Raw genomic sequence first — 10,355 nt, 5'->3', positions numbered from 1 at the left:
GTTTTGGATCCGCGTTATCAGGCGATTGCACCCAAGTGTGGATGGGTTGCACATCACGCCCAGGGAACACATTTTGATGGAAGAGTGGGCAGGGAGCCAGGAGGCTGCCGGGAGCCTGGGCAGGTGTGGAAGTGACAGCTGACACGCCTGCCTGCACCACCCCCCCTCATATCCGCCCCCACCCCGCCCTGAGACAAACAGGCTCCTTTGTAATTCGGTTTCTGTTGTATTTACCCTCGGACAGAGGCTCTGTCCCACCCCGACTTCTCCCCTGGCCTCTGAACCTCCCCCTCCCAGGTTTCAGAGCTGAAAGCTCCTCAGAGGAGAACGGTTCGCCAGGGAGCCTTCTCTCTCCAGAACATCCTGAACAGCCAAGTCCAGAGCACAGAGGCGAGCCGCAGTCCCAGCACCTTGGCAGCCGGAGAGCCAGCCTTGGCTTCCAGGCTGAGAAAGCAAGGTGGTCTGGCCACACACAGCCCAGACCTGTTGACCCCTCGCCACGGGCACGCCCCAGGATTCTGGGAAGAAAGCCAGACCCTATCAAGAGATGGGCCCCCCCAAACACGCTCCCACACCTTTCTGTGTCCGCCCAGCTATCAGCGGCCCTCCTGCAGCAGAATCATCTATTAAAAAATGCAGATGACAGGGCTCCTGCCCCAAGCTGGCAGTAGTATCTAAGGAAGCTTATTTCCTTCAAATTCCCCTGGGGTGCCTGCAATGTGGGAGACCCAGGTTTGATCCCTGAGTTAGGAAGATCCCCTGGAGAAGGGAATGGCTACCCACTCCAGTAATCTGGCCTGGAGAATCCGATGGACAGAGGAGCCCGGTGGGCTGCATTCGAGGGGGTCACGAAGGGTCAGATATGACCGAGCAACTAACACTTTCACTTTCCCCCGGTGGTCAAGACACAGTCAGGGTTGGAAAGGGCCTCTTCCTCTCTGTGGGCCTTGGTCTCCCCTGTTTGTTATTAGAGTTAGCCCAAGAGTCTAGATGGAGGCTTATGGAGGTGGGGGGGCGGAGGGGGGTGGGGCCTGATGGCTTTTCTAGCTCTTGGTCTGAAGAATCTAAGAGGCTCCAAGAGGGCCAGAGGAATCTGCCCGCCGATGCTTGAGGCTGAGTCAGGCTCTCACACACCTCTCAGGTGCCTCCCAGGAGCCTCTCAGGTGCCTCCCAGGAGCCTCTCAGGTGACCAGGGTGAGTCCCAGGCGGGCCAGGTGTGAAGGGTGTCACTGCACAGGCGGAGGGAGGTTCCTCCCCTCCCCGTCACCCTTCCCCTTATCCACCCAAACCCCCTCTCCTCCCTGACCAGCTGCCGCCCACCCTGAGATTTCTCTCCGTAAAATTTTCACTGCCACGTCTCTCCGATCCCCCCTACTGCGGGGACAGGGGTGGGGGGAGGCTGGTGCTGGTGCGGGTTCTGTACAGCCTGGAGGCAGGGAGAGCTGGGAAATAGGGAGAAGATTCGATCAGGCTGAGTCACTTCAAGAAGTGGGTGGAGAGACCAGTCCCAGACATTTTTCATGGCTATAGCCATGGGAACTTGTCGATCAGGGGAGCCCCAGGATGGATTTTCACTTAAGAAAAGTTACTCCGCTCCTGCCCTGGTGGAGCTGGGACGGACGGGAAGAAGCCAGCCAGCCGTGAGGTTGCACAAGACCAAGAATCCTGAGCCTGTGCGGGTACCTACCGCCTAGGCTGGGGTGCGGGGAGGAGGAGGAAGGACAGGTGAGGACCGCGGGAGCCGATTGGCTGGCGGCGCAAAGGGGCGGAGTCAAGGGCAGCCAGTGTTTGGCTTAAGACCCTGAGTGACAGATTGCGAGTATCGTTCAAGGAGGTGCGAAAGCGAGGAAAAGGACCGTATTATCTCCAGATTTAAGCCCCTAATGCCAGGCACGTGCATAGCAGACCGGCTGTAAAGGTGCTGAGGTGCTTCCATGTCCTCTTGGTGAGACCCGGGCAAGACTGTTACTGTTTTTGTGGCAGGAAAGTGACCTGGGCTTTGACAGTAGGGTTACTGTCCCCACCGGACCCAAAGGTACTCTAGTGTGAATTTTAAAAAGGCGACTCTCAGAGAATGGGAGAAAATAATTACAAACCAAATGTCTGATATGCGTCTAGTGTCTAGAACATATAAAAAAAAATTCTTAAGGTCAATACTAAAAAAGCAAACAACGCAGCTGATTCTTTTTATTTAAATGGACAAAAGTTGAATAGACATTTCTCCAGAGAAGACATGCAAATGGCCAATAAGTATATGCAGAGGTGCTCAACATCATTAGTCATTAGGGAAAAGCAAATCAAAACCAAAGAGATACAACTTCACCCCCATTCAGGTGGATGTGTAAAAGGGTGGGGGGAAGATAAGTTGGCAAGGATATGCACAGACTTTAGGATTCTCAGACATTACCAGTGGAAACATAGAATGGTGCAGCTGCCCTGGAAAACAGTTTGATGATTCCTGAAAAAGCCAAGCATAGGGTCACCGTTGGGGTGGTGGTGCCTGGGACCCCCATGGTGGCTCAGTAAAGCATCCGCCTGCGAATGCAGGAGACTTGGGTTAGATCCCTGGGTTGAGAAGATCCCCTGGAGAAGGAAATGGCAACCCATTCCAGTATTCTTGTCTGGGAAATCCTAGGGACAGAGAAGCCTTGTGAGCTACAGTCCACAGGGTCAGAAAATGATCCAGCAGTTGCATTCCCAGGTATATACCTAAGAGAGTAAAAAAGCATAGGTTCATAGGAAAACTTGTACAAGAACATTCATAGCAGCATTTTGCATAACAGTGCAAAAGAAGTAACAACCCATGTGTCTATCCACTGAAGGATAAATACAGAAAAGCCCGCAGCACGCCAGGCCTCCCTGTCCAACACCAACTCCTGGAGCTTGCTCAGACTCATGTCCACCGGGTTGGTGATGCCATCCAACCAACTCACCCTCTGTCATCCCCTTCTCCCACTGCCTTCAGTCTTTCCCAGCATCAGGGTCTTTTCCAATGAGTCAGGTCTTCGCATCAGGTGGCCAAAGTATTGGAGCTTCAGCTTCAGCCTCAGTCCTTCCAGTGAATGTTCAGGACTCATTTCCTTTAGGACTGACTGGTTTGATCTCCTTGCAGTCCAAGGGACTCTCAAGAGTCTTCTCCAACACCACAGTTCAAAAGCATCAGTTCTTTGAGGCTCAGCTTTCTTTACGGTCCAACTCTCACAACCAGGGTTGTGATTAATTCTTGGGTTGTTTAACTTAACTAAAATGTGTTTTTTCAAGCTCTTGTTGATAGACAGTTGGGTTGTTTTCAGCTTGGGGCTTCCCTGATAGCTAAGTTGGTAAAGAATCCACCTGCAAAGCAGGAGACCCCAGTTTGATTCCTGGGTCAGGAAGATCCACTGGAGAAGGAATAGGCTACCCACTCCAGTATTCTTGGGCCTCCCTTGTGGCTCAGCTGGTAAAGAATCTGCCTGCAGTGTGGGAGACCTGGGTTCGATCATCTGGGTTGGGAAGATCCCCTGGAGAAGGGAAAGGCTACCCAGTCCTGTATTTTGGCCTGGAGAATTCCGTGTACTGTATAGTCCATGGGGTTGCAAAGAGTCAGACACGACTGAGTGACTTTCACTTTCACTTTCCAACTTGGGATATAATGAATAAGCTGTTAGGATTTATGCACAGTCTTTCATAGATGTATGTTTTCATTTCTCTTAGAGATATACCTAGGAGTGGACTTTCTGGATCACAAGATAGATCTACATTTATTAAGGCTGCAGAGCGGTGTTCCATAGTGCCTATCCTATTTTACATTCCCACCGCCTGAGGGAAGAGTTCCAGTGCCTCCACACCCTGGCCAACACTTGATTGTGTCAGTCTTCTTAATTTCAGCCATTCTGGGGAGGGATGGGGGAATGGAGGGAACTCATCGTGTTGTTTTTCTGTCTTGCTAATTTCTGTTACCCAGAAGCCTTACACGCACCTCCATACCCCTGCCGTTATAACAAAAAATAGTAGATTATTGTTTTAAGCCTACTGTTCTTTCTCTGGCCCTGCAGAAAAAGAGAAACTGGAATCTTTGCCTGGTTTTTCAGTTTCAAAAGGGCAACAGGAAAAGTCTCTTGTGTGTTATGACATGATTGATATGGGAAAGGGCAGGGAGTTCAAAAGCAAGATTCTGCCTTCCTGAATCCAGACCAAACTTTCTAGATAAGAGTGAGGAGAGACCTGAAGCATCAGGAAAGGGGAAGATGGATGGTGTATCCCTGGAGGAAAGAGACACTTGAACCTGCTGCTTCCACAGCCATAGTCCTTGGAGAGACCATGGAATCCTCGAGGAAATTAAATGTGGAAAGGACCTGCGCTCTTCTCCTGGGCAGATTCTCAAGTGGAAAGAAGTGACTGTGTGGCTGAGCAGAAGAACCTCGTATGTCTAACAGAGCTCCCTGTGTGCCAGGGGCCATGGGAGCTTGAGCAATGGTTCAAAGGCCACAGAAGCAGCTGAGAGAGGGGATGAAACTTCAAGGGACAACTTAGCAGTGGCCTGGGTGTGTGGGTGACCCCTCCTCCGATAGGAATAAAGATGTCTCAACAGATATCAGCGTGGATAAGTGATGACACACCTCAGACACTCCCCACAAGATCCCTGGAACTGAAACACCACCCCCAGAGAAAGAGGGAAGTCTCAGCTTGCCTGAGATTAAGGTTTCCCACCTAATATGGGAGATCATAGCCGAGACTGAGCTTATTTAACCAAAATAATGTTACCTTTCTTGCTCACCTGAGCTCGTGGATTGAACTTGGACCTGTTGCATTTCTCATACTGTGTTATGTTCGTCTTTTTATTTTCCTTTCCTCTCCTCGGGACTGTGAGCAACTGGAGGTCAGGGATAAGGTCTGATTCTTCCTGGAGTCAGCAACCTCCTGGCCCAGTACCTGGCTCAGAGCAGGGGCTTGGTGAAGATTTGTTAAATAGTGATTGTAAATTCCCTGACAGCAGGGGGAGAAAGGGGGCTCCATAGCTGGGCACCCAGTCTGGGTAGTGCCCTGTGCTGTGTTATCTAGACTGGCTGCCCTTAGAGATCAGACTATGATTATCCCAATTTTCAGATACGCACATTAATAGCCAGCCTTTACTGAGCACTCACCAGGCACCAGGCACATTATATTAACTCATGTAATCCTCACTACAACCTGATGCAGCTAACACTATGATTACCCCCATTTGACAGATGGGGAAACTGAGGCTTAGAGCAACGAAGTGATTGTGATGGGGTGTGAATCCAGGCTGAGTGATTCCAACACCCCTCAGCCCATTCCCTGCCCTGTACCCATGCTCCCTTCTTGGCCCACTCTTCCTCCTTCATCCCTGCCCATCTCATTGGCAAACTCTCTTCACAACCTCCATGCCTGTTCTGACTTCCTTGCTGCTCAAAAATGGAAATACTCACTCTTTCTTCACTTACTCCCTTGCTCCTGTAACGTTTTATTTTTAGGATTTGTATAAATTGAGACTTTCTTTATTTGCATGTAGGAAAAAAAAATCCTAAATAATAGTGGCATAAGAAATAAGATGATTCTTTCTCTCCTGTGTGAAGTAAGTATAAACATAGAAATACAGGGCTGATAGAGCAGCTCCATGGTGTTGGTGACTAAGGCTACTTTTATCTGTTCCACCATCGTAGTATGGGGGTCCCTTCACAGTTCAAAACGATTACTAAAGCTCCAGACATTGCATCTAAATTCCAAGCAGCAGAAAAAAGGGAAGATTTGCTGTTCCCTTTAAAAATACTTCCCAGAAACTCCCACAACATTTCCTCCAACATCTCATGGACCAAAATTTTGTTACATGACCACAACTCATTATAAGGGAGACCAGGAAATACAATCTTTTAGTTGGATGTTGAAAGAATAGCTATTAAGAAAAAAACCGCAATCTCTGCCGTGTCATTTCCTTAGCATTTATCACGTCATATGTAGGATAGTTTATCTGGATAACTGTCTCCACAGCCAGCATTTCTTGAGGGCGGATTCTTGTCATCTTTATCCTCATCTCCCAAAGTCTAGCATACACTGGAGACACTTGAACAGAGGATTAGGTAACTGGGTCTTACTTTTCCTTGGATACCCTGAGGCCCACTGCATGGTTCTCTGCCCACAACAAGCCTCCAATAATTGTTGAATTGAAATGAATTTAACTGTCCCTGGCCTCCACGTCCTCATTTTCAAAATGGGTATAAATGACCTCAAAAGTCAATCCCAGTTTGGACACACTCAGTGTCCATTGTATAAAACTGGAAATATTTGTGTTAAAAAATGAAAACCTCAGTAGTTAAGCAGTGTGTATAGCTTTTGTTCTTTCTCTTTCTTCTTCACGAACACACACACACACATATATACATATATACTTTGCATATAGATAGAACCCACTTTACATACCACTCTATAACTACTTGTTTTACTTACTAACGTATGAAGGGACTTCTGCTTCCGCCTGTGGCAAACTAACTTGTAGAGAGAGATCAACCCTCTCAATAAACAACTAGAAGACCTAGATAAAGTGGTTGAAAAGAAAATTAAAATCTGTTAGAAGGCTTCAAAGAGCTATCCAGGAAGCCAGGAGTTGAGTGCTGGAAATCCCAGAGTATGAGAGCCTGAAGTCAATGTGCTTCCCCGTGAATTTGCCAGTTTCAAAGTAGCTGGATAAAGAGACTGAGCAGAAGGCACGTGCTGACACAGGCCAGGCAGAGTTTTCGGCAGTCTCACGGGTCTGGAGAGACAAAAACAATTTATGAAGTACACAGACTTATCCATAGTAGAACTGCATGCTGGACAGAACGCCAGAGATGACATATAATATTTCATCTTGTGGATGTAGCAACTGAGGCCCAGAGATGCTGAGTGAGTTGCCCAGGGTCACACAGCAAATGGGTCGAGCCTCCTGGTGCAACCTTCTTGCACTGTATTGTTCTGCGGCTGTATTGCTCTGCTCTATAGCAAACCAATGTGCTCCCTCAACCGCCAGCTCCCCATTCATCTCCACATATCATAGCCTGAGAGAGAGACAGAGAGAGAGAGAAAGATCAGTTTAGCCTCATTCCTGACGGTGATTTTCAATAAGTAAAAGTACTTTTTAAAAAGGAAACCAGCAAAAATCTCTTTGTGAAAACTACTGGGCATTTTTACTAATTAATGAAGCAATACAAATTTATTAATGAAATGTTAGAAAAATACACAGGTATGTGAAAACCAAGAACACCCACAGATTTTTCTCTCCTTCCCACCTGTCTCCGATACAACCGCTTTAAGCTTTTTAATACATAAATAGGTGTATTTTTTTCACAAAATGAGTTTATAACTTACTGTTTTTTAAGGTTCTATTTTTTAAATAAATTTATTTATTTTTAATTGAAGGATAATTGCTTTAAAGAATTTTGTTTTCTGTCAAACCTCATTTTGACTTTCATATTATAATCAGTTTTCACATAATTCCATATGCTGTAGTACAATCGTATCTGTATAACAGTCTATTCTATCCATATGACTGTGTGCGTGCTAAGCCTTTTCAGTCGTGTCTGACTCTTTCAGACCCCATGGACTATAGCCCACAGCATTCCTCTGTCCATGGGATTCTCCAGGCAAGAATACTGGAGTGGGTTGCCATTCCCTTCTCCAGGGGATCTTCCTGATCCAAGGACTGAACCCATGTCTCATGTCTCCTGCTTTGGTAGTTGGTTTTTTTTTTTTTTTTTAACCACTAGTGCCACCTGGGAACCATAATTAAATTAACCAATCCCCTGTGGTTAGACATTTGGATTATTTTACTACGTGCAGTCCTGCAATAAATATCTTTATGCATATTTTGGTGACATCCATGGTTATTTTCTCAGGAAAACTTCATAGGGTATGGAATAATAGTCTGAACATTTTTAAAGGGGTCATCACCTGGCTCCAAAGTACCCTCCAGGAAGGCGGTAGCAATGTTTACTCCCCCCAGCAGTGCGTATAGCAAACCAATGTGCTTCACTTGACGGGGGATGGAGGGAGCAATCTAGCCACTCCAGCCAGATGTGTGTGAGTCTAGCCCAGCTTCCTTTAAATAGATCGCTTCACAGCATGCCAACCTAACTATATTTAGAGTGGAGAAGTCAGACGACCTGCCCAAGGTTGGAAACCCTAGAGCCGAGTCAAGGGCCAAATTGAAAGGGTCAATATTGACAGCTCTAACTCACATGCTTGCTACTTGGTCCGCTTGCGTCCTGAAGGAGGCACATCCCCTCTCACAAACGGAGCCGGAAACTAACAAGGGAAGGGCCGTGTCGCCTACCTGGGGCAGCCGTAGGAAACATGACCGCTTGGGTCTCTCAGCCTCCAGAGTGTAGAGTCCCCAGAGATGGCCGAGTTCATAGCATGATGGGCAGGGGGCTGGACCGGCACTCTGCCAGAGCCACCAGCCCACAGCTTGGTGCACAGTCTGGGATCCCCACGTGAGCGGCATCATTTCCTCTGGGTCTTCAGCAGGCTGCATCTTTCCCACCTCCCCTGTGCGCATGCCAGCCAACTCCGCTGGTGCATAGGGGATCTCAGCGTTCTCAGCTCAGACTTTCACTGAGATTTGTTTCAGGTCAAAAGACAGATTCGATGTCTGCTTGGCTGGTTGTTGGGTTACCCTGGGCAAAGTCCCTTCTTGTCTCTGGAGCTTCTTAGTCTCCACATGTGAACAAGGAAGCTGGTGGCCTGGATTTGGTGGGATGTGAATCCTGTTTCCTAGAGGAGAGGGAAGAGGGAGGGACTCAGTTCCTGAGTACCCACCAAAGCCATACACTTTGCAGACACAGGTGTATTTAACATACCAGGGCTCTGTGAGGAAGCAGACATCTGTGCCTGTCCAGCACTGATGCCCCCTCATTCTGCTCATAGCACCCTGGTTTTCTTTTTTTTAAATATTAATTTATTTTTGGCTGTGATTGGTCTTTGTTGCTGTGTGCGGGCTTTCTCCAGCTGCAGTGAGCAGGGGCTACTCTTTGCTGTGGGGCAAGGGCTTCTCACTGGGTTGGTTTCTCTTGTTGCAGAGCACAAACTCTAGGCATGTGGGCCTGAGTAGTTGTGGCGCATGGGCTTAGCTGCCCCATGGCATCAAACCTGTGTCCTCTGCAGTGGCAGACAGATTCTTAACCACTGGGCTACCAGGGAAGCCCCACCCTGATTTTCTTTTATAGAACCATCTCTCACCCACTTCTAGTCCTGGTGACTTGGGGAGGACTGACCCCCCTCTCCCACTCCAGTTATAAAGGCATGTGACTCAGGTTTGGCCAATCAGAGCAACTATGATGGTTTCAGGGCTGGGCATGTGACTTAAGCCAGGCCAATGGGAGTCAGATCTAGGATGTTTGCTGGAGGTTTGGAGAAGGAAGTGATCTCTTGGCTTGAGGCTGCTTAACGGGCCATTTCGGCCTCCCTATGGAGAGACCTGGGCTTCCCAAGTGGCTCATGGTAGAGAATCCACCTGCCAAGTAGGAGATGTGGGTTTGATCCCTGCATCAGGAACATTTGCTGAAGAAGGAAATGGCAACCCACTCCAGTATTCTTGCCTGGAGAATTCCATGGACAGAAGAGCCTGGCAGGCTATAGTGCAGGGGTCGGGAAGAGTCAGACACAGCCAAGCAACTAAGCAGCAGCAACAGCAGCATAAAGAGACCTAGCCTGCTAATAAAACTGATGCAAAATTTAAAAACAGTCAAGAGACTTCTCTGGTGTCCCGTTGGCTGGGATTCCACCCTGGGGCTCGATCCCTGATTGGGGAACTCGATCCCACATGCGGCAACTAAGAGTTCACCTGTTGCAACTCAAAAATCCCACATGCCTCAGGTAAGACCTGGAGCAGCCAAATAAATACATATTTTTAAAAAGAAGAAGACAACAGTCAAGAGATAAAGACAGATTCATGACAACTTCCCTTGAGCTTCTGGCATGAACTGTGTCTGAATCCAGAATGACTTCCTGCATTTTTCAGCTTAAGGCCCCTTTGGGCTAAAGCTGGTTACAATTGGGTTTAATGTATCCTGCTACCAAAAGATCATCACTAAAATCCTAGACGTAGCATAGGCATTATTATTCTCATTTTACAGGTGAGGAAACAGGCTCAGGGAAGCAAAGGAAGCAGAGAACTAACAAGTGGCAGAACAGATATTTTTAATCAACTTCTTTTACAAAATTATAGTTAACTCATGGGCTTCCCTCCATCCCCGGGTCAGAAAGATCCCCTGGAGAAGGGAATGGCAACCCACTCCAGTATTCTTGCTTGGAGAATTCCATGGACAGAGGAACCTGGCAGGCTGCAGTCCATGGGGTTGCAAAGAGTTGGACACTAACTCTCTAGT

General features: G+C 47.8%; 1 long non-coding RNA gene across 2 annotated transcripts; it reads right to left on the bottom strand.

Moving 5' to 3' along the window:
• Window positions 1-4,774: 4,774 nt before the first annotated feature.
• LOC128050645 (uncharacterized) lies at window positions 4,775-8,731 on the bottom strand. Of its 2 annotated transcripts, none has more exons than XR_008199684.1 (3): window positions 8,208-8,731; window positions 6,442-7,028; window positions 4,775-4,911 (listed from the first exon to the last, which is right to left on the bottom strand). It is a non-coding gene; the product is annotated as an uncharacterized LOC128050645 (long non-coding RNA). The 2 variants fall into 2 exon arrangements; XR_008199683.1 differs by having other exon boundaries at window positions 8,303-8,731.
• Window positions 8,732-10,355: the final 1,624 nt, after the last annotated feature.

Source organism: Budorcas taxicolor, chromosome 1, assembly GCF_023091745.1.
Source record: "Budorcas taxicolor isolate Tak-1 chromosome 1, Takin1.1, whole genome shotgun sequence".
Taxonomy (NCBI): domain Eukaryota; kingdom Metazoa; phylum Chordata; class Mammalia; order Artiodactyla; family Bovidae; genus Budorcas; species Budorcas taxicolor.
The sequence above is the reverse complement of the archived record's forward strand: the minus strand, read 5'-3'. Positions and strand labels throughout refer to the sequence as shown.